At 42.9% G+C, this 18936-nt stretch overlaps 1 protein-coding gene across 4 annotated transcripts in view; it reads right to left on the bottom strand.

Annotated features, from left to right (window-relative positions):
* LOC135512092 (caskin-2-like) overlaps positions 1–18936 on the bottom strand; it is an 89519-nt gene that overhangs the window by 39697 nt on the left and 30886 nt on the right. The gene's annotated exons all lie outside the window — the stretch shown is intronic.

The following is an 18936-nucleotide window of genomic DNA, read 5'->3' as shown; positions in this document are numbered from 1 at the left end:
GTATTAAAGTGGTCAAAAGTTTAGTACTTGGTCCCATATTCCTAGCACGCAAGCTTGAATGCATTTGGATGCATTTGCATATATGTGCCCAATAGAAATGAATGGTAAATCATGTACCGTAGTGTCATTTTGGAATCACTTTAATTGTAAATAAGAATAGAGCATGTTTCTAAACACTCCTACATTAATGTGGATGCTACCATGATTATGGGTAGTCCTGAATGACTCGTAAATAATGATGAGTGAGAAAGTTAAAGATGCCTTTTTAATGTAATGGTGAGAGGTTAGCATGTCTTGGCGGTATACTATTTGTGCGTCTGTAACTTTCTCAGTCAAGAAGAATGCATATGCTGAGTGTACAAAACATTAAGAATACCTTCCTAATATTGAGTCACACACCCCTTTTGCACTCTGAACAGCCTCAATTTGTTGGGCCTTGGACTCTGCAAGGTGTTGAAAACGTTCCACAGGGATGTTGGCCCATGTTGACTCCAATGCTTCCAACAGTTGTGTCCAAATGGGTTGGATGTCATTTGCGTGGTGGACCATTCTTGATACACGTGGGAAACTGTTGAGCGTGGGGGTGGGGCGGCTACGAAGCTAACATATCGAATTGTTTTAAGATGGTCAGACCATGGAACATTTAGCTATTTGATTTTGAATTTTGCGACCCCTTTAGGTATCAAAAAATAGATTTACTACTATAGCCCATAGAAATGCATTGAATAACACATTCATAAATTGCAAAAAATACAGTATAACATTTTATCATAAGGAATAAGATTTTGAAGTGTCTGTCCTATATTTAGGAGATAAAAGAAAGCTCAGGAAATATATAGATTTCTTCAGACGAGTCCTTTGACACTTGTGGGGGGTCTTAGAGCATAACAGAGAACAACATTGTGTTTGTGAGTCTCCCCTTCATAATAGTTTGTAGGCCAAACCAATGACCGATTTTCGGGATGATCTGACAAACACCGCTGTAGCTCCACATATGCAGATGTGGATTGAGCCCATGCAAAAAAACGGATTTCTCTAGCTTAAATTGAAGGATTTTTATGGAGATTTTTTTATTATGTTACTTAGATTGACTCACGGTTCGTCAATAGACTCTTAAGGATTAACCTGTCCCCTCCCCTTCATCGTCACTGATTAAAGTGGATTTTACAAGTAACATCAATAAGGGATCATAGCTTTCAACTGGTGAGTCTATGTCATGGAAAGTGCAGGTGTTTTTAATATTTTGTAGACTTAGTGTATAGCAGTGGTCACCAACCTTTTCTGAGTCAAGATCACTTTCTGAGTCAAAATGCAAGCTGAGATCTAAACATGACTAAAAAAGTAAGCATGTGCAACATTAACCGATTAAAAACTGTTCTGTATCAATGAGGTTTGTGCAGTAGGCTGTAGGCCCAACACATTGTAACTTGGCTATGCATGAATTGCACTGCCAATGTTGTTATTCTCAGACCATTTAGAAATTATATTATGTACATGTTCATTCATTGTTTACGGTTCATTGAACAAGCATGGGAAACAGTGTATAAACCCTTTACAATGAAGATCTGTGAAGTTATTTGAATTTTTACGAATTATCTTTGAAAGACAGGGTCCTGAAAAAGGGCTGTTTCTTTTTTTGCTGAGATTATTACTTGTGAGGCACAGCTGAGTGAGCATAATATTTTTGTATTACATTTTTCCTGGACTAATGGCCTGCATCTGATGGTCAGTCTGAGGGCAGGGAGGGAGCAGTGTTGATGCTGCATCTAACCAGACTCACCGTCCCTCCTCTCTCCCTCCCTCCGCTGAGAAAAGGGGACAAAGTCTTTCAGCTGATGGCGAACTCCAATGTCGCACGGCATTATTTCTGCCTCATGCACCAATTCAAGTTGTTACTTCTATGACCAGAGAATGTGAAATATTTCTCGATATAAAAAAATACAGCTGCTACGAATAATAACGCTAGCTTATCGGAACACTGTGCTCATTCATTGCAGCTGCAGTGCTGGTTGTAGCATGAGTGGAAGTAGGAATGAAGTGCATTATATGGCATATAAAAGTGTTAGTGTTGACAGTGCTGAATAACAAATTAAACATGAACTTATCCATAAAAACAGCAGCTCTTTGCTGTATTCATCGAGTCTCTAGTCATGGTTGTAAAAGAATTGAAATCTCACAGTATCACCTTTGCTGTGCGTTTGAGGCTTCTTTTTACTGTCTATCGCTCGAGGAAACTGTGCAAACAGGGTGATCTGAGCTATCTTATTGGCCAGCGTTAGGCCTATAGGTGCTACGACTGCGGAATCAAGTGCACCTACCACCAACAGCACGAAGCGAATAAAATAGGAAAGCGAGGCTTTGACGTTGTTTTTTTTTTACAAAAATGTTTGGTGATCGACTAGAAATCGAGATTGACCGGTTGGTGACCATTGGTGCATAGCCTAGTGGTCTTTGACGTTATGGGGCTGTTTTGTTCTGGAAAGATTCTGTTTGGAGGAATGGTTTAATATCCCTCCCAATGTGTTCTCCAATCTCATAAAACATTTTAGAAAAAGGCTCAGTGCAGGAGGAGAGTGCCCTCGTATTGAAAACAGGGTTTCCAATCATTGAGACCTATCTTGTTGAGAAGTTTTGCTATTGTTATTTTGTTGTTAAACAAAATCTCTTTAGCTAAGAAATTGTATTAGTATAAAATAATATAATGTTTAAAAAAATTGGAGCATATATATATATACAGTCTTTTCCCCTCATCTTCATCAAGGATGCCAATAATCTGGGATGTGACTGTACATACCAATAGTCAGAGGAACTGATTGGCTAAAGCCCATACAGATCTTTGACTAGGCTGAGTGTCCGAATAGTTGACTTACCCCAAAGACACATTGCCACTTGCCCCATAACCTTATCTACAGGTATTGGGTGCAAGTGTCTGGTGAACGACAGTACTTGCCCCATGCCTTCTCCTCTCAGTCTTCCTTTAGCCAATCATTTTAGTCACGTTATCCGTATTCCTCCATTCCAGTCCCGCCTTCACTGTCCTACACCCAGTCCTACTTTCTACCCCCAAGATCCAGTTCCAGGGTCGTTTGCAGGCTCTCCCACCTTGTCTAAAGCCTCTCCTCTCTCTAGGCATAGACTTCTCTGCTAGACCTGCTCTCAGACCCCAGCTCCAGCCTCACTGAGCCCAAACCCAGCCTTATGTTCGGCAGGGACCATTCTGCCTGGCCCACTGGCCTCTCTCTCTCCCTCACTGGACCGTATACAAGAATGTGCACACACACACATCACAGTGTGAATCTGTCCCCCAGTAGAGTGGGAGAAGTAGTGAACAGAATAATAGATTGATTGTCTGAAAAACTCTACTGGCATTGGTTTCAATCATCGGAACAGAGAACTTCTATTCTATTCCATCTGAATACTAACCAAATTCCTCCACCATATGACTCACTCTGTAAATGTGGATACGGTCTCACCAACTGCTATAGGACAACCCATAATATTAAACCCAACCAAAGGTTATCATATTTTCTTAACGGCAGTATGAATGAGGTGTGTCATATAAGCCAGCCTTTCATGTATGATGATTTCATGCTTCTACAGTGACAGGATAGTTCAAATGTAGGGCAGTGTTCCACTCACACTTTAACTGGACCAAATCTAAAGGCCAGACAAGACAATGCGTTAGCACACGCACACACACACACACACACACACACACACACACACACACACACACACACACACACACACACACACACACACACACACACACACACACACAAGGGATGGGGTCAATTTAGAAGTTGGGGTCCATTCTGAATTGAGTAGCGAAATACTCTTTATTTCCAATTACATTTTTGAAACATGATTGAATTTGAATTGGCCACATCTCACAGGAAGCAGAATTTGAATTTAATTTGAAGTAAAGGATGTTGAATTTATTTAAATGAAATTAAAAAGGTGTCACGTTCTGACCTTTATTTCCTTTGTTTTGTCTTTATTTAGTATGGTCAGGGCGTGAATTGGGGTGGGCAGTCTATGTTGGTTTTTGTGTTCAGCCTAGTATGGTTCTCAATCAGAGGCAGGTGTCGTTAGTTGTCTCTGATTGAGAATCATACTTCGGTAGCCTGCGTTTCACTGTTGGTTGGTGGGTGTGTTTCCATTTTGAATGCTTAGCAGGACAGAAAATGGTCCAATTCACACACTTATCAACAGAACCTCATTAAACATAAATGCATCGTTTGTAAATGATGTCTGACTGTTGGAGTGTGCCCCTGACTATCCGTAAATTTAAAAAACAGAAAATTGGTTTAGAGGTCGACCGATTATGATTTTTCAACGACGATACCGATACCGATTATTGGAGGACCAAAAAAAGCCGATACCGATATCGGCCATTTAAAAAACAAATGTATTTGTAATAATGACAATTACAACAATACTGAATGAACACTTATTTTTTTATTTAAATAATAATAATAATAATTATTATAATAATAATAATTTATTTTTAATTTTACCCCCTTTTCTCCCCAATTTCATGATATCCAATTGTTAGTAGTTACTATCTTGTCTCATAGCTTCAACTCCCGTATGAGCTCGGGAGAGACGAAGGTCGAAAGCCATGTGTCCTCCAAAACACAACCCAACCAAGCTGCACTGCTTCTTAACACAGCGCACATCCAACCCGGAAGCCAGCCGCACCAATGTGTCGGAGGAAACACCGTGCACCTGGCGAACTGGTTAGCGTGCACTGCGCCCGTCCCGCCACAGGAGTCGCTAGTGCACAATGAGACAAGGATATCCCTACCGGCCAAACCCTCCCTAACCCGGACGACGCTAGGCCATTTGTGCATCGTCCCATGGACCTCCCGATCGCGGCCGGCTGCGACAGAGCCTGGGATCGAACCCAGCGATGCAGTGCCCTAGACCACTGCGCCACTCGGGAGGCCCCACTTATTTTAGCTTAATATAATACATCAATAAAATCAATTTAGCCTCAAATAAATAATGAAACGTTCAATTTGGTTTAAATAATGCAAAAACAAAGTGTTGGAGAAGAAAGTCAAAGTGAAATATGTGCCATGTAAAAAGATAACGTTTAAGTTCCTTAAGTGCTCAGAACATGAGAACACATGAAAGCTGGTGGTTCTTTTAACATGAGACTTCAATATTCCAAGGTAAGAGGTTTTAGGTTGTAGTTAATATAGTATTTTAGGACTATTTCTCTCTATACCATTTGTATTCCATATACGTTTGACTATTGGATGTTCTTATAGGCACTTTAGTATTGCCAGTGTAACAGTATAGCTTCCGTCCCTCTCCTCGCTCCTATCTGGGCTCGAACCAGGAACACATTGACAACAGCCACCCTCGAAGCAGCGTTACCCTTGCAGATCAAGGGGAACAACTACTCCAAGTCTCAGAGTGAGTGATGTTTGAAACGCTATTAGTGCGCACCCCGCTAACTAGCTAGCCATTTCACATCGGTTACACCAGCCTAATCTCGGGAGTTGATAGGCTTGAAGCGTTGCGAAGAGTTGCTGGCAAAGCGCATTAAAGTGCTGTTTGAATGAATGCTTACGAGCCTGTTGCTGCCTACCACCGCTCAGCCAGACTGCTCTATCAAATCATTGACTTAATTATAATATAATAACACACAGAAATACGAGCCTTTGGTCATTAATATGGCCGAATCTGGAAACTATCATTTTGAAAACAAAACGTATTATTGCACTCTGCGTGCAATGAACACAAGAGAAGTGACACAATTTCAGCTGGTTTATTTATTTTTAAAATTTTACCCCTTTTTTCTCCCCAATTTCGTGGTATCCAATTGTTGTAGTAGCTACTATCTTGTTTCATCGCTACAACTCCCATACGGTCTCGGGAGAGACGAAGGTTGAAAGTCATGCATCCTCCGATACACAACCCAACCAGCCGTACTGCTTCTTAACCCAGCGCGCATCCAACCCAGAAGCCAGCCGCACCAATGTGTCGGAGGGTACACCGTGCACCTGGCAACCTTGGTTAGCGCGCACTGTGCCCGGCCCGCTACAGGAGTCGCTGGTGCGCGATGAGACAAGGACATCCCTACCGACCAACCCCTCCCTAACCCGGACGATGCTAGGCCAATTGTGTGTCGCCCCACGGACCTCCCGGTCGCGGCCGGTTACGACAGAGCCTGGGCGCGAACCCAGGGACTCTGATGGCACATTCAGCTGGTTAATATTGCCTGCTAACCTGGAATTCTTTTAGCTACATATGCAGGTTTAAAGATATATACTTCTGTGTATTGATTTTAAGAAAGGCATGGATGTTTATGGTTAGATACACGTTGAAGCAACAACAGTCCTTTTTCCGCGAATACGCACCGCATCGATTATATGAAAAGCAGGACACGATAGATAAACTTGTAATATCATCAACCATGTGTTGTTAACTAGTGATTATGATTGATTGATTGTTTTTTATAAGATAAGTTTAATGCTAGCTAGCAACTTACCTTGGATTCTTACTGCATTCGCGTAACAGGTAGGCTCCTCGTGGAGTGCAATGTAATCATGTGGTTAGAGCGTTGGACTACTTAACTGTAAGGTTGCAAGATTGAATCCCGGAGCTGACAAGGTACAAATCTGTCGTTCTGCCCCAGAACAAGACAGTTAACACACTGTTCCTAGGCCGCCATTGAAAATAAGAATGTGTTCTTAACTGACTTGCCGAGTTAAATAAAGGTGTAAAAAAAACAAAAAAACATCTGCCAAATCGGTGTCCACAAATACCGATTTCCAATTGTTATGGAAACTTGAAAGCGGCCCTAATTAAATCGGCCATTCTGATTAATCGGTCAACCTCTAATATATATATATATGTATATATATGTATATATATATATATATATATATATGCACACACAGTTGAAGTTGGAAGTTTACATACACCTTAGCCAAATACATTTAAACTCAGTTTTTCACAATTCCTGGCATTTAATCCAAGTAAAAATTCCCTGTTTTAGGTCTGTTAATATCACCACTTTATTTTAAGAATGTGAAATGTCAGAACAATAGTAGAGAATGATTTATTTCAGTTTTTATTTCTTTCGTCACATTCCTAGTGGGTCAGAAGTTTACATACACTCAAGTAGTATTTGGTAGCATTGCCTTTAAATTGTTTAACATGGGTCAAATGTTTCGGGTAGTCTTCCACAAGCTTCCCACAATAAGTTGGGCGAATTTTAGCCCATTCCTCCTGACAGAGCTGGTGTCAGGCTTGTAGGCCTGCTTGCTCGCACAAGCTTTTTAAGTTCTGCCCACACATTTTCTATAGGATTGAGGTCAGGGAAGTATGCTTGGAGTCAATGTCCATTTGGAAGACCCATTTGCGACCAATATTTAACATCCTGACTGATGTCTTGAGATGTTGCTTCAACATATCCACATCATTTTCCTCCCTCATGATGCCATCTATTTTGTGAAGTGCACCTCCACAACATGATGCCGCCACCCCCGTGCTTCACGGTTGGGATGGTGTTTTTCAGGTTGCAAGCCTCCCCCTTTTCCCTCCAAACATAACAATGGTCATTATGGCCAAACAGTTCTATTTTGTTTCATCGGACCAGAGGACATTTCTCCAAAAAGTACGATCTTTATCCCCATGTGCAGTTGCAAACCGTAGTCTGGCTTTTTTATGGCGGTTTTGGAGCAGTGGCTTCTTCCTTGCTGAGCGGCCTTTCAGGTTATGTCGATATAGGACTTGTTTTTACTGTGGATATAGATACTTTTGTACCTGTTTCCTCCAGCATCTTCACAAGGTCCTTTGCTGTTGTTCTGGGATTGATTTGCACTTTTCACACCAAAGTACGTTAGTCTCTAGGAGACAAAACACGTCTCCTTCCTGAGCGGTATGACGGCTAAGTGGTCCCATGGTGTTTATACTTGCATACTATTGTTTGTACAGATGAATGTGGTACCTTCAGGCATTTGGAAATTGCTCCCAAGGATGAACCAAACCAAATGTCTACATTTGTTTTATTAGGTCTTGGCTGATTAATTTTGATTTTCCCATGATGTCAAGCAGAGGCACTGAGTTTGATGGTAGGCCTTGAAATACATCCACAGGTACACCTCCAATTGACACCTCCAATCAGAAGCTTCTAAAGCCATGACACATTTTCTGGAATTTTCCAAGCTGTTTAAAGGCACAGTCAACTTAGTGTATGTAAACTTCTGACCCACTGGAATTGTGATACAGTGAAGTATAAGTGAAATAGTCTGTCTGTAAACAATTGTTGGAAAAATTACTTGGGTCATGCACAAAGCAGATGTCCTAATCGACTTTCCAAAACTATAGTTTGTTAATAAGCAATTTGTGGATTGGTTGAAAAACGAGTTTTAATGACTCTAACCTAAGTGTATGTAAACTTCCGACTTCAACTATATATATTTGTAACAATGACAATTACAACAATACTGAATGAACAATGAACACTTTTATTTTAACTTAATATAATGCATAAATAAATCTATTTAGTCTCAAATAAATAATGAAACATACTGAATTTGGTTTAAATAATGCAAAAACACAGTGTTAGAGAAAAAGTAAGTGCAATATGTGCCATGTAAAAAAGCTAACGTTTAAGTTCCTTGCTCAGAACATGAGAACATATGAAATCTGGTGGTTCAATATTCCCAGTTGTAGTTGTAGTGTCACGCCTTGGTCTTAGTATTTTGTGTTTTAGTTAATTAGTTGGTCAGGCCAGGGTGTGACATGGGTTTATGTTGTATTTCGTATTGGGGTTTTGTAGTTATTGGGATTGCGGCTGAGTAGGGGTGTTGCATAGGTTTGGCTGCCTGAGGCGGTTCTCAATCAGAGTCAGGTGATTCTCGTTGTCTCTGAATGGGAACCGTATTTAGGTAGCCTGGGTTTCACTTTGTATTTCGTGGGTGATTGTTCCTGTCTCTGTGTAGTTTCACCAGATAGGCTGTACTTAGGTTTCACGTTCTGTTTTGTTGTTTTGTATTTGTCTCAGTATTTTCATGTAATCGTCATTTGTTTCATTAAAAAACATGAGTAACCAACACGCTGCATTTCGGTCCGACTCTCTTTCGACAAACGAAGAACGCCGTTACATGTAGTTAGGTTGTAGTTATTTTAGGAATTATGACGCGTTGACTATTTCTCTCTATACCATTTTCTATTTCATATACCTTTGACCATTGGATGTTCTAATAGGCACTTTAGTATTGCCAGCCTAATCTCAGGAGTTGATAGGCTTGAAGTCATAAACAGCGCTGTGATCAAGCATTGCTAAGAGCTGCTGGCAAACTCAGTAAAGTGCTGTTTCAATGAATGCTTACGAGCCTGCTGCCGCCTACCACCGCTCAGTCAGACTGCTCTATCAAATCTTAGACTTAATTATAATATAATAAACACAGAAAGACGAGCCGTTGGTCATTAATATGGTCAAATCCGGAAACGATCATTTTGGAAACAAAACGTTTATTCTTTCAGTGAAATATGGAACCGTTCCATATTTTATCGAACAGGCGGCAACCCTAAGTCTAAATATTGCTGTTACATTGCACAACCTTCAATGTTATGTCATAATTATGTAAAATTCTGGCAAATTAGTTCGCAACGAGCCAGACGGCCCAAACCTTTGGATATACCCTGACTGCGTGCAATGAAGGCAAGAGAAGTGACAAATCTCTCTTTAACTAAATATGCAGTTTTAAAAATATATACTTATGTGTACTGATTTTAAGAAAGGCATTGATGTTTATGGTTAGGTACATTCGTGCAACGATTGTACTTTTTTCGCTAATGCGCTTTTGTTAAATCATCCCCCGTTTGGCGAAGTACGGTGTGATTAGATGATAAATTAACAGGCACTGCATTTATTATATGCAACGCAGGACAAGCTAGTTAACCTACTAATGTCATCAACCATGTGTAGTTAACTAGTGATTATGTGAAGATTGATTGTTTTTTATAAGATAAGTTTAATGCTAGCTAGCAATTTACCTTGGCTCCTTGCTGCACTTGCGTAACAGGTGGTTAGCCTGCTGCGCAGTCTCCTCGTGGAGTGCAATGTAACCGGCCATAATAGGCGTCCAAAAATTATGATTACCGATTGTTATGAAAACTTGAAATCTGGAAAAATTCTAAAAACATGTTGTGGGTTGTGTATAATAATTCATAGTTCATAAACAAATAGTTCACTATTTTGCAAAATAATGTTAGATGGTGCCTCACCCTTAAAGTAGTCTATGGGCCAGGAGAAACTGTAATCCATGGTAAAAAAAATGTAAACAGCCATTACAAACTTCAGCTAACTTTAGTCACCGCTAGCTAATAATCTATGGAACTGATCGGGTATGTGAGCATGTTTTGTTTTAAAATGGCCAAATCACCTTTCAGTAACATAAAACCAAAAAATGGAGTGGATTTCTGGTGATTTAGACATACTTTTTTTAAATCATGCTCACACGCCCCACTACAATAGATTGTAAGCTAGTGGCAGCTAAAGTTAGCTGGAGTTTGTAATGGCTGTTTAAAGAAAACTGAACCATCGAATACAGTTTCATCCGGCACATAGACTACTTTTAGGGCGAGGAAGCATCTAACATCAAGTTATTTAATAGTGAACTACTCCTTTAATGTTTTAATATCAGATTTCTTTCTCCCCAGTATGCATAAGATCAATCACTACAGTATGAAAGGGAACAATCTAACATCTCAGGACAATAAAAACAACTGTTTGACATCTGAGTTATAATCAAACTAATATTTGAAATGGTATGGGTATTCTATTCATTAATAAGTGGCAGATCCTTTTGATAAAAGTTTCATGTCTCAGTTGAATTGATTTGGATCGCTTTGAATAAATTTGATTTACCTCAATTCAAATTCTGCTTCCTGTGGTGTGTAGTCAATTGAAATTCAATTCAAATGTAGGTTTGAATTGAATTAAATTCCGAAAGAACCTCAACCCTGACAGACACAGACGCACACACTGGGCAGCTTGCCAAGTGAGGCCTAAACTGCCCTAAGGACAGTGAGAGGACAAACAGAGCCTTTAGAGTTCCAGTTCAAACATGAGCTAACATTCCAGACATAGTACACCCACCACCACCTCCTACTCTCTCTTTCTCTCCCCCTCTATTCGTCTCTCTCTCTCTCTGTGTCTCTCTCTCTCTCTCTCACACACACAAATTCCCTCCCTTTATCAATAACTATCTTGTGTTCTGTCAACCCCTCTCTTTCTCGTCATCCCTCCATCCACTCCCTCTCTTCATTCTCTGAAAACAATTGCTTCCCTCTCAATAAACGTTGGTGGGCTGTGGCTGACATCACAGTACAGTAAATTACTGCATGTGGACAGACTGTGTGTGTCTGTCCGTCTCTCCCCCTATAGTGCCCCACATACCACACACCTAATATCATAATCCTGCCAACAAAACCCCTCTTTTACCATGGCCTGCAGGTGTGTTTAACACTAGGGGGTTCAGACAGACACACACACACACACACACACACACACACACACACACACACACACACACACACACACACACACACACACACACACACACACACACACACACACACACACACACACACACACACACACACACACACACACACAAACAAGCACACAGAGATGCCCCCACATACTATCTATAGAAATCCGACATCAAAAAGGTCTGTTGAATACATAACTTACTGGCTACAACAGGGCAACAGAGATTGCACCCAAAACAGTAGAACATAATGAGACAGTGAAATGTAACCCAGTCAAGCGTCATTGGCCTTCAATCACCTCACCTAAAAGGCTGAGTGTGTGTCGGGCTTGGGCGGTATAACGTATATATACCGTATACCTAGAGATTTGGAAATAGCCACAGGATTGTTTTTCAATACTGTTGAAAGTTATTTTTTTGTAGCTACTTTTTAAATTCCTGCAGTCAACTTGTGCAATACGTTAGGAGATAAAGCAGATTGAGTTGTTCATTACACCTGTCATATTATTTTTCATTATGAAGCTTACCGATAGTCCCCAGTCACATGGTGTTTGATTACAAGCACACATAGACGAGAGACCTGGAGCCTTGTGACTCACTCACTGTTGTGCAGCATACACCAGGTGATCTAGTTACAGTATGTTAGTCATAACTCAATGTTTGCCAGCTAGATATCTTATAACTATTAAGTTAACTGTCAAAAATGTGCTAAATGCTCCGCAGTTGTGCATTTAGTTTGCTAATTTAGTAGCTAGTTATCTAGCTAAGTGGTTAGCTTCTTGCAAAAATAAAGCTTCTCTTGGTAACAGAAGAGAATCCCCTTCTGGATCTAATAATTGTGTTGTGCAAACTGAGTAGCTTTTTGAGTTTCTTGTATAACTTTATGAGCTGAGATGACTGTCCTGCAAATAGTTTATGCCAGAGACTGTATAAAATGTTTGCAATGTGCTCGTTAGCATTTGCTAGCATTTGCTATGGGATTACAGAGGCTCAGTGGGGTTCAAAAATAGCACCCACTTGTGTTCAGTGCCCGGCATTACAGAATATCCCGGCATGGCACAATGTCGGTTTTAAGGTATGATACTCTAGATACCGCCCAAGCCTAGTGTGTGTGTGTGTGTGTGTGTGTGTGTGTGTGTGTGTGTGTGTGTGTGTGTGTACGTATGTGTGCGTGTGCGTGCGTGTGTGTGTATAACCCAGTCTTTATGTTGGCGCAGCAGAAAGATCACTGGTTTCCAGTGTCTCTCCATGCAAATGCCTGGCTGTAAACACGGCATAGCACATTACTAACACCCACACACACAAAAGCACTGGGCACCACAAACAGTCAGACCACTGGGGCCCCTGCAAGGAGTACTGTAGCCTAAAGACTAGCCATAGAGATGCTATTCATGTCTACAACCACACATTGAAAGAAATCATAGAAAATAATTTGCATTTCACATAGGGCTACAGTGACTGGGTGTTTCTCAACTAGGGAGTTTTTCCTTTGCCAGGATACGTGGTCAGCAAAAACGATTGGCCCTAGTCATAACACATGTTGCAGAAAATGTTAACAAGCATATTATGTCCCTACACTATTCTAGTAGGCTAGCCTATAATACATCATTGTCATCATCTTCCTTGTGGTTTTTAATACAGGTGTAAATGTGTTCAGAACTGGACAAAATATATGTCTGTACTTTGATCTTTAAACAGAACTCTTTGAAACATCGTGGCACATTGACAGAGAGCAGAAAGAGAGTGGAAAACCCCATTGGAAAGAAACGGAAGTATCCCTCTCTTATCCATTCATCTCTCTATTCAGACCTACGGCATTCTCTGTCAGGTGGGTAGACAAAAAAATAACCAAGGGTGCATCCCAAATGGCACCCTATTCCCTATATAGTGCAGAACTTTGACCAAAACTAGTGCACTATTGGGAATAGGGTGCCATTTGGGTGCAGCGTAAGGCTGAAAGATCAAAAAGGATCTCCCGTATTATGAACAAACTGGATAGCCTAGCTACAGAAATGTGTTTTAGCACTGAAGCACCCAACTGTTGCTCTGCAACTGAAGTAGACAGGCAGCCCTCAGACAGTTGACCTTTGCCCTTTTCTTTGCCTTAAGGGTATGTCTGAGCTGCCCTGTCAGGGTCAATAACAGGACACAACAGAAGGGCTGCCTGGATGTATGGCCTCTGTAGGTTCTCTCCAATTCCTTGTTTTGATGTAAAACATCATCTCCATTCACACTAAGCATCTGAGACTCTATTATGGCAGTTTTTGCTAAAGAAACATATGATATGACTAAAGAGTCCATGTAAAAGATGATGTAGCACCTGTAAGGTCTCAGGGTCTAAGAAGTGTTCTGAGCCACTCTAACAACATGGTCCATCCTCCACCTTGATTGGATTATGAGGTAGCACGAGGATACCTTCTCCTTTGAGTGAATTAATGAAGCACTTTCAGCCTAAGAGAAACTGGCAAAGCAGCTAGGACAACGTTGTCCTTACTTATGAGAATATGCTATGCCCTTGCATGCACTGTAGCTAACCTAAAATGTTACACATAGCTAGCCTATATACAGTAGCATACAGCCTATATACAGTAGCATACAGCCTATATAAGGACACAGCCAGGCAGTGGCAGCCAAACGCCAGGGTAGGTGATAGCACTAAGTGGTGCTGGGCTGGCTGGCATGACTGTGGGCAGACTGAGTCTCAGGGCTGGCTGGAAGCCTGGAGAAGTCACAAAATCCCTGTGGCTCTCTGGCAATGTGATTATACTGTAGCCTAAGCCTTGTACAGAAGAGTTGCAGTACCAGTTCACTGCCTACCAAGAGAGGGACAATTATACACTACACGGCCAAAATTATGTGGACACCTTGCTCGTCGAAAATCTCATTCCAAAATCATGGGCATTAATATAGAGTTGGTCCCACCTTTGCTGCTATAACAGCCTCTACTCTTCTGGGAAGGTTTTCCACTAGATTTTGGAACATTGCTGCGAGGACTTGCTTCCATTCAGCCACAAGAGCATTAGTGAGGTCGGGCATTGAATTTGGGCGATTATGCCCGACTCGCAGTCGGCTTTCCAATTCATCCCAAAGGTGTTTGATGGAGTTGATGTCAGGGCTCTGTGCAGGCCAGTCAAGTTCTTCCACACCGATCTTGACAAACCATTTCTAAATGGACCTCGCTTTGTCCACGGGGGTATTGTCATGCTGAAACAGGAAAGGGCCTTCCCCAAACTGTTGCCATAAAGTTGGAAGCACAGAATTGTCTAGAATGCTGTGGTGTTAAGATTTTCCTTCACTGGAACTACAAGGGGCCTAGCCCGAACCATGAAAAACATCCCCAGACCATTATTCCACCGAACGTTACACTTGGCCCTATGCATTTGGGCATCTAGCGAAATGGCTGAAATAGCCAAATCCACTAATTTGAAGGGGTGTATATATAGTGTAGCTACCAAAGCACCTAGCTATGTCTCAACCAAGGGATCGGAGTTAGCCTAACACAATATACAGGCAGACATTCTATTGGGACAATACATCGTTCTTTCCATAAGGATATTGGAAGGACGGGAGCAGAGAGAGTGGGGGGAGGAGATGCAGAGAGAGAGAGAGAGAAAGAAAGAGAGAGAAAGAGAGAGACGCAAAGAGAGAGAGATGCAGAGAGAGAGACGGAGACAGAGAAGGGGAAGATAAACAAGGAGAATGAGAAGGAGACAGATAGTAAATTGCCATTCTCCCTCATTATCCTCCATTGATTAGCCAGAGTCATTATTAGGATAGAGTCCTCCGTCTGTCTGGGACTGGTTGTTCTGAGTCTGATCGATCGCCATGATTGGCAGCCTGAGTGTCACCATGGTCAAGGGGGACCAATGATAACATAGACCTCTAGTATCCCAAAAACCCTTTCAGTGCTACACAGGCACTCCAACCCTGAGAACCAGACAAACCAGGATAAAATAGTTACGTCATGAATCAACTCTGTTAACTGGGAATCTGGAAACTAGATTATTCCAGAAGTAGAATATATCTGTGAGCCAAACAGAACTCCTACTGAATAGAACTGAATGAAACGATTAGAACAGTTGGCTCACATATGCATTTCCTCTGTATGAATAGTATCATTGATTCTATTACTGGCCGTGTCTGAATACCCGTACTTGCATTCTAAATAGTAGGCATTTTGGGTACATTTAAAAAAATTTAGTTTGTGAAATTAAAAAATATTGAGTATGCTTTAAATGCCAGGATGTCATACTCATTTTGGCTTTTTCATTTAATAAATTTGCTGCACACTATTAAGGAAGATAATCATATTTCGAGAGCTACATGTGTCTGATAACAGCTGTACCAAACTGAACAAATGGTGGGAATCAACGTAATTGCGTGACACATTCTGATTAGGATGAGCCTAACATGCTGTTATTTGTTTCTTACTACGTTCATTTTTACAAAACAGCACATTTTATTTACATTTGAGCAGTTGCTCTTATCCAAAGCCATTTTCAGTAGTGAGTGCATACGTTTTCATACTGGTCCCCCCATGGGAATCAAACCCACAACCTGGGCATTACAAGCACCATGTTCTACCAACTGAGCTACACAGGACGAGGACATTCTAAACAGTACAGTAAGCAGTTTAAGTAGTAGCCAAGCCAGGCTTCAGACATGGCCACTGTGATTTCCTTGTCTCTTTTATATAACAAGATTATCTCAATCTGTCTCATTCTAGTCCAGAACAGATCAATGTAACACACTATAACAGGAGCGCCATTTAATGAACATTTAAGGTTTCACCAAGTCTAGATCATCATTTAACTGCTCCTATTTCAGCGCTACATGAGCTCAGGTAGCATCCCAAATGGCACCCTATTACCTAGTGCACTACTTCTGACCAGGATCCATAGGGATAGGGTGCCATTTGGGACGTAGATATTTCCCATAAAAACACTCAACTGTTGACTGTTCTGGCAGTGGCTCTTAAACGCCTTAGTAAGGCGTGTCAGTGCCACTGAGAAAATACATGCCGGATAAACTGGTGCAGATTCTGGAGCTAGTTCTTCATCTACCTTGTCAAGCATCCCAAATTGCACCCTATTCCCTTTAAAGTGCACTACTTTCGACTAGGGACTCGGCTCTGCTCAAAGGCAGTGCACTAGGGAAAGGGTGCCATTTGAGGCGGAGCCCTTGTGTCTTTTACCTGCACATGGTGTAGCTCGGTTGGAAGAGCATGGTACTTGCAATGCCAGGGTTGTGAGTTTGATTCCCACGGGGACCAGTATGAAAATGCATACACTCACTACTGAAAGTTGCCCTGGATAAGAGCATCTGATAAATGAATAAATGTAAATATAAAAATGTGTGTGTATGGAAAAAGGGGCAGGCCAGTGAGTGTGCTTGTTATTGTTATGGTGTCAGTATAAACAGAGAGAGTCCTTGTAGGGGGAAGAGGATCTGTTGATGCAGCTGAACTTTACTGACAGAGACCTATTAACACCACAGAGACAGAGAGGAACAGTTTTCAACGTTCAGACTTGTAAGCGCATACACACACCAAAAAGCAACAGAGGCCTGCCACGGGAAGAACACTTGGAAGGCAGAAGAGACATTTCAAAATGCAGGAGCCTTTAATCAGATAGACGCAAGTCTAATATCTGCTCCCAGAGACAATGAGCTTCTATTGAGAACATGTTCTTTATCAATTGTTTATCAAAGTCTTGATCATTCAGTAGCCTAAGACGGCACAATAACAAATGTACCCACAATACATTGAAAACTTGGGCTTTGGTTTGCTGTACTACCCATTTGTCGAAATCATAACGTGGCTCGAGCACCTTCACGAGGTGTTGTGGTCCGCCTCTCTTTCTCAAGAAGAAAACCATTACAGAATCACCCACCAACCAAGGACCAAGCGGCGTGGTAAACAGAGGCAGCAGCAACAGCAGCAGCAGGAGAAGCGACAGGTGCAGCAGGAGCAGCAGCAGCAAACTCTGGCAGAGTCAGGAGCCAGACCTGAGCCAACTCCCCCTGTTTACCGTAAGGAGCCATGGATGTTATCGGAGCTATCGGCGAAGCTGAGGGCTGAGTCTGAGAGGGTCGAGGAGTTATTGGACAGAATGGAGGAGAGTGAACGGATGGGAGATGAGGAGACACTCGAGGTGTTAATAGAATTGGGGGAGTGTGAAGAGAGAGAGCAGTTGATTTGGCGTAGTATGCAAGGCATTCGCCCTGAGGTGTGTGTCCCCAGCCCGGTACCACCAGTGCCGGCACCCCGCACCAGGCTGTCTCTCCGTCCCACCAACGTCCCACCAGGTCCTGTGTGGCTCAGTCGGTAGAGCATGGCGCTTGCAACGCCAAGCGTCGTGGGTTCGATTCCCGCTAGGGCCACCCATATGTAAAAGTAGTGGCCCCAGCCGACTTGTAAGTCGCTTTGGACAAAAGCGTCTGCTAAATGGGATATATTATATTAACACAGGTGCTCCCGCCTGTCCGGCGCTACCAGAGTTTCCGCCCCTCAGTCCAGAGGCGCCAGAGCCCCTCAGTCCAGAGGCACCAGAGCCCCTCAGTCCAGAGGCGCCAGAGCTTCTCTGTCCAGCGCTGCCAGAGTCTCCCGCCTGTCCGGCGCAGCCGGAGTCTCCCGTCTGCCCAGCGCCGCCAGTCTGGCCAGTGCCACCAGTCTGCCCAGCGCCGCCAGTGCCGCCAGTCTGCAAGGAGCCGTCAGTGTCGCCAGTCTGCCCAGCGCCGCCTGAGCTATCTGTCTGCCCAGCGCCATCAGAGTCGCCAGTCTGCCCAGCGCCGCCTGAGCTAGCCGCCAGTCTGCCAGGATCAGTTAGATCCGCCAGTCAGCCAGGATCCGCCAGTCAGCCAGGAACTGCCAGAACTGCCAGTCAGCCAGGATCTGCCAGAGCAGTCAGTCAGCCAGGATCTGCCAGAACTGCCAGTCAGCCAAGGATCCGCCATTCAGCCAGGATCAGCCAGGAACCGCCAGTCAGCCAGGATCCGCCAGTCAGCCAGGATCCACCAGTCAGCCAGGATCTGCCAGAGCCGCCAGTCAGCCAGGATCTGCCGGAACCACCAGTCAGCCAGGATCTGCCGGAACCACCAGCCAGCCAGGATCTACTAGATTCATCAACCTGCCTGAGCTTCCTCTCAGTCCGGAGCTGCCCCTCAGTCCAGTGGGGCCCGTTGTTAGGGTTCCTAGGCCAAGGTTAGCTGCGAGGGTCGCCACTCAAGGGACGCTAAGGAGGGGGACTAAGACAATTATGGAGTGGGGTCCACGTCCAGCCCCAGAGCCGCCACCGCGGACAGATGCCCACCCAGACCCTCCCCTACAGGTTTAGGTTGTGCGTTCGGAGTCCGCACCTTGGGGGGGATGGGGGGGTGATACTGTCACATTCTGACCATTGTTCATGTATGTGTT

This window comes from Oncorhynchus masou, chromosome 24 (genome assembly GCF_036934945.1).
Source record: "Oncorhynchus masou masou isolate Uvic2021 chromosome 24, UVic_Omas_1.1, whole genome shotgun sequence".
Classification (NCBI taxonomy): Eukaryota; Metazoa; Chordata; class Actinopteri; order Salmoniformes; family Salmonidae; genus Oncorhynchus; species Oncorhynchus masou.
The sequence above is the reverse complement of the archived record's forward strand: the minus strand, read 5'-3'. Positions and strand labels throughout refer to the sequence as shown.